This window comes from Aegilops tauschii, chromosome 2, assembly GCF_002575655.3.
Source record: "Aegilops tauschii subsp. strangulata cultivar AL8/78 chromosome 2, Aet v6.0, whole genome shotgun sequence".
Taxonomy (NCBI): Eukaryota; Viridiplantae; Streptophyta; class Magnoliopsida; order Poales; family Poaceae; genus Aegilops; species Aegilops tauschii.
In genome coordinates this window covers 602,772,778-602,778,960 of record NC_053036.3, presented here as the reverse complement: position 1 = coordinate 602,778,960, position 6,183 = coordinate 602,772,778, and positions in this window count along the sequence as shown.

Here is a 6,183-nt window from a genome sequence, read left to right as displayed (position 1 = left end):
GTGGCCCTCCTCGATCACCAACTCCACGTCCCACAGCCTGCGAACCCCGCTGCCGGCCTGTCGGAGCTTCACATTATGTGGCGGATCTTCACCCAGCATGTTCATAAAAGTGTCAGGCAGCCTCTGCAATTTGGGACAAGGAGTGATGTAGCAAACAACAGAGTTATCATAATGAGATGGGTGAAGGGGAGATCTCTCGTTTTATATACCTGCCTCGTGGCTGATACTGAAGTCCCAAGTATGATACTGAAGAACTCGAAAGCATCCAACTCGTACTCCGGTGAGGCAGAGCGGCGGTGGCTGCTTCCCCCCATCTCTGATAAGCAGCAGAAGAGACCAATTAGTACCAGGATTATACATCGACTAATTATACATCTGACCCAATTTATAAAACATGCGATGTATTCCACAATACAAAGAACAACTACCATTAATTGGTTGTTGTTTAGAAGGTTTCCCACATGTGTATCAGAGAACAAACATATGATCTAAGGTGAAACATTAGTGCCATGGTTAGTGGTAATTGGTAAATGCTATTTCTTTCTTTAGTCGATTTCATTTGCCTTGGTCTGAGAAAAAAATGCTACAGTTAGGAAATGCAAACATCAGATTAGAAATTATGTAGAATAGATAATCAACTTTGCTGATTCCTAATAATAGACTTATTGATTGACATTTAGGATCAAAATGCAACCAATGAAAAAAGAAAACAGAGGATCAGAGACAAGCCATGTCTTGCATTGTTTCTATTTTTGTGTTTACGGAAGTACCTAATGGTATTTTTATGATGTTTTGCAGCTGGTGAAAACGTATGAAATTGCATTGTTTTGCAGCTGGTGAAAGAAGCACCTAATTGCATTAACACATGTCCAGTTCCAATAGAAATCTTGGGGTACATTCATGCTTGAGACCCATAACAGGAGCTTACTAGCATTAACACATGCATTAACACATGCATCAAGCACCAGCTGCATTGTTTTGTAGCTGGTGAAAGAAGCACCTAAACTACAATACCTTACATGTAAGCAGTGCAAAAGGAGATGAAGAAGATATCAGTTGCTAAACCCGACAGCAATTGTTACACCGCTTTAATATCTCTCAACACTTTCTAGTAGCAACTAACAACCTGTATCATCACATAAGGTTTGCCCTATTGAAGTTTTGCACGATTTGGAATATATAACAGTTAATGATGTAATATGGCAATGAAGCAATTGCATTAAAAAAACTAAGACATGTGGAAGAGTGGACATTGTACCTGTCAAGGGAGAGGATTGCTCTGCGACACCACCACTTCTCAAACTTGGCCTTCACAACACACTACATAGACAGATGTAAACTAAAATATGAATTCCTTTGCACTGGGATCATAAAACAAAATATTTAGAACTGAATCATATAGTAATTAATCACAATCTACAGGGCTGCTGCACTCTAATCTTTGCAAAAGAACAAAAAAAATAACATTGTTTTAACCTAAACAGAAGTGCCAAATACTAAACAATGACCATTGTTGTTATACTAGTGAACTATCTGCTAGAGATTCTACACCCATACTGAAAGCAATGTACGAGGCTACGAGCTGCCACCTTTTTGGCGCACCAGGGAGGTCGAGCTGGGCTGCTAGACGTCGACGGGGCGGATCTCGACTGCGAGGGAGTCAGTCCATGGTGATGGAGTCGGCGCTGGACAGGTGGGAGGGAATGGGGAATGGTGGAGAGAGGGAGGAAGGAGGAAGGAGGAGAGGTACCTGGTCGCCGGAGGGGTCGGGGTCGGGGTCGGCGAAAGGGTCGCGGTCGGGATCCGAGCTCTTCCGGGTCCTCGCTCGCCGCGGTCGAAGGAGAGCAGGGGCCGGTGGCGGAGCACGACAGGGGCAGGCGGGATGGGCGCGTCGGGGCCGCGCTCGCCGGCGTGCAGGCGCGGCGGACGGAGGGGGCGGCGGCGTACGGTTGGGGTCGAGGAGTGGGGGATCTAGCGAGCGAGGGAGGGAGGGAGGCGACAGTGCGAGGGGAACAAGTATAAAAATTCTAATGGCGCACCTCCCCCTGGTGCGCCATAAGTACGTCGATTCTAATGGCGCACCTCCCCTGGTGCGCCATTAGAATTTTGTTTTACTTACTAGCCCGACTGGTCAGGTTATATCCCACCTAACCCTATCTCCATCAGAACATGCCCACTAGCCCGACTGGTCAGCACGCAGCACACACACTAGGAGGTCCTGGGTTCGATTCCCAGGCTCCCCAATTTTTTTTTATGCATTTAAAATGCTGTTTGATATTTATTTGTGTTTAAATATGTTCAAACTTGTTTAAATCATAACAGTAATATTTTTTTATAAAAACAGTAATAATATTTATAAAAAATGCATTTAAAATGCTGTTTGATATTTATTTGTGTTTAAATATGTTGAAACTTGTTTAAATCATAACAGTAATTTTTTTTTATAAAAACAGTAATAATTTTTATAAAAATAGGGTGCGGGGGGTGCTCGGCGGCGGTGGAGCGGGGGAGGGTGCGGTGGGTCGTCGGGGGTTGCGGGGGGTGCTCTGTCCTTGTCGTTACCGGTGTAGGATTCCATCGTTACCCCGGAGTTCTGATAACCATCGCTCTTCATGTCCTTGTCCTCGGTGTAGAATGTGTAGCTGTTGAATGCGAGGCGGAGGTTGCGGCACGCGCGGGCGAGGGCGAGGTTGGTGTCGGCCCTGCGGCGCTGCTCCGGCGAGAGTGGGGTGGGGTCGGAGGGGAGGATGGGGAGAGGGAGGCGGCGAGGGCGCGGATTGGGAGCGGACGGAGAGGAACTGGCGCGGGGGAGAGGGACGAAGGGGAACTGGCGAGGGAGAGGGAGGAATTAGCTATAGCATTCATTTGTGACGGTGGAGCAGGCCGGAGAGGGTGCAGGGGGTCGTCGGCGGCGGTGGAGCGGGCCGGGGAGGGTGCGGTGGGTCATCGGCGGCGGTGGAGCAGGGGAGCTAGGGTGCGGTGGGTCGTCGGCGGCGGTGGAGCGGGGGAGGGTGCGGTGGGTCGTCGGCGGCGGTGGAGCGGGGGGTCGGCGGCGGCGCCCGGTGGAGCGGGGTAGAGGGTGCGGGGGGTGCTCGGCGGCGAGGGGGGCCGGATCTGGCGAGGTGGGATAGCGATCGAGATGGAGGGGGGTCGCTAGTAATGATGCACTGTTCCCTGGTGTGCCATTAGTAGTTTTGCAAAAAAATAAAAAATAAAAAAAATATAGTAGTGGCGCACTATGTGGCTAGTGCGCCATTACTAGTTAGAACTAGTAATGACGCACTGTGTCCTGGTGCGCCATTAGTATGTTTGGAAAAATAAAATAAAAAAATTGTTACTAATGGCGCACCGTTTGTCTGGTGCGCCATTAGTGTTTTTCACACTAATGGCGCACCAGCACATGGTGCGCCATTACTATATAGCAATGGCGCACCACATGTCTGGTGCGCCATTAGTGGCCATTCCATCTATAGCCCTTTTCCTAGTAGTGATGGACTCATCATCCCCATCACGGTGTGCCCATCATGATCCACTCCATGGAACTAGTGGTTCTTAGTGTTTGCCTTTCATGCATTCGGTCTTCTTTGTTGTCGGTCTAGCTACAAAGTATTAGTCTAACGACATCCCTCGCAAGAAGTGTGTTTCCGATCATGGTGTATCCAATGATTTCCGTTTCTCGCATTTTCGGGTGGGCTACTCTCCTGCAGTTTTGGCAACAACGACATGAAAAGATTTGGTTTTACTTGGTGTTGGTAGTTGTTTTGGCTATTTCAATATGAAATTTTTCTTTCCGAAATCAATAAAGCTAAGTCGTTATTCTATGAAAATGGAACAAAACGGTCACACAATGTTCAACCTACTCGTTTGAACTATATTTTTTGGTCGTGCCTAGCATGCAAAGTATACCTATTGTGAGCGATAAAGAGCGCTCACTTGCAGCTGTAGTCGGTCCCACGTGGCCCGGTCGAGTTCCTAATTGTGTGTGCTATCAAGATCCAATTGTAGTGTGGTCTTTTTGTCGATCCGGTTTTGTATTCGGTTTCAACGTTTTTGTTCAATTTCTTTCTTTTCTTTTCTTTATTTTTCTCTTCTTTGGGGTTTCCTTTTCGGAAACATTGTGCACCAAGTACAGGCTGGCCCAAGCTCTGCACGGGTTCATTTTTATAATAAAAATATTTTCGTACCAAAACTAGAATTTTTGAAAAGTGTTCTGTACAAAAACATTTTTACAACAGGTTCCATAGTCTGTGAAACATGTAGTACGTTGGTAATGCCCATAAAAGTGACCGCTAATGAACTCATGTAATTACTCGACAAATTGCAGCCTCTGCACCTCTCACACCATGTCTTCCAAGCGTCCCATCCACATTTATTTTCATAAATCCTTGCCGTGGTCTAATCCGCGCCTTCCAAACTGTAACACGAGCAAGTTGTGCCATTGTTTGCCGTGGACAGGCAGTGGCTTTGATCTCTACCATGAAGTGCTTCACAATAAGACGAGTGGACATTGGGGCCTAAAATTCCTGCTCATAAATAGCTTTTCTTATGGGGGTACGAAACTGCCCGTAAGGTCACCATTATCTCTTCAAAATCATCTCACTGCAACAAATCATGCATAGTAGCTAGCCAAAATTTTGCATTCGTGATTGTAGTCATAATCATATGTTCAAGCAATTCCTCCTTTGCAAGAGCCCACACCGACCTGGCCAAAGTGCATCCAACTAGTACATGCTTCTACGAATCACACATACCACATAGTGGGCAAAGTAAGGCATCAAACATCTTTATGATTAAAATTGTCAAGGTAGGGATTGAATGCTTTGCGAGACGCCACAATAAAACCTTAAGCTTCGCTGGTACCGCAATGCCCCACATACTAGTCCATTGCTTCGCCGCTGACACCGTGTCCGAAGTACCACTGTTACCAGCCAGCCCTCTCTCATAATTTTTGTGTTTACCAACATGCGGTATGCAGGACGAATCGAGAAACATCCATTTGTTTCATGAGCCCAAGACCAGAAGCCCGAAATATTCCTTGTGCACACTGTAAGGCCCAGGATCGAGGCGGCATCAATAGGTAAGAACGAGTAAGAACGAAGAGCCCGACGGTAGTCCCGGCATCGATGCTAGCAATAATCCTTCAATCGACTAGGATTGGACCATAACGACCAGTAACTAAATCCTAGCGCCTGGCCCAAGCGCCGGCGTTGTACAGGCCCTAAGAAAATCGGTGGGAGGAGGACCGAGGGGGTACTGTCGATTGATGGTGGGGGTAGTAACGAAGGAAGGAACGACCTACCTACTGCCCTTTTAAGTGTAGAGATGCCGAGCACAAAATAATAGGTTAGTGATAGAACAATAAAACAAAAAAATAAACTTAAAAAATGCATGCAGGCGTCAAATGGGCTCGCCAACTTTGATTATAGTTGATTTTTTTTGGCAAGATTTGATTTGATTGGGTATGAGTACTGAAAGACAAGGAAAGTTTGGGTTTAGTTGAGATTTTCTTAAGATTTGATATGAATGAGTTAATGCATGATGTTTTTATTAAGTGCCAATTTGATTGAGATTTTTTAATATTTGATTTGAATAAGTTAGGGGTCGTTTGGTTTGTGACTAACTTTGCCGGCACACCTAACTTTAGGCAAGTTCGGTCAACTTAGGTGCTTGTTTGGTTCAAGCCACAGCTTAGGCAAGCCACACTAGGACCCCACATGGCATATACACAAAAAGTGTGATAAGATTCCCTCTCGGCAACTTGTGACTCTCATTTTAATGAGCTAACCTTAGGCAAGTTTGGTAAAAATATGTGGCAAAGTGTGGCAATGCAAAGCCTAGAACCAAACACCCCCTTAAAGCATGACGTTGTTTTGGGAAAGTGTCGATTGATTTGAATGGGTTAATGCATAATGTTGTTTTTGTTAATTGCCGATTTGATTCAAATTAAATTTTAAATGAGTTAATGCATTATGTTGTTTTGAGAAAGTGCCGATCTGATCGAGTTAATGCAAACATCAAATGGCCAGCCCAAATTAGTTGTGCTTAAACGAAAGGTTGCCTATAAGAGGCTCGTAGGCAAAATATAGAATTGGTTGAAAGTAGGACGACACTACCAACTTCTCTTCAAAAGTAGAGATTAAAGTAGAGATTTAGGAGTAGAGATAACCGGACCTTTAAGGCGCG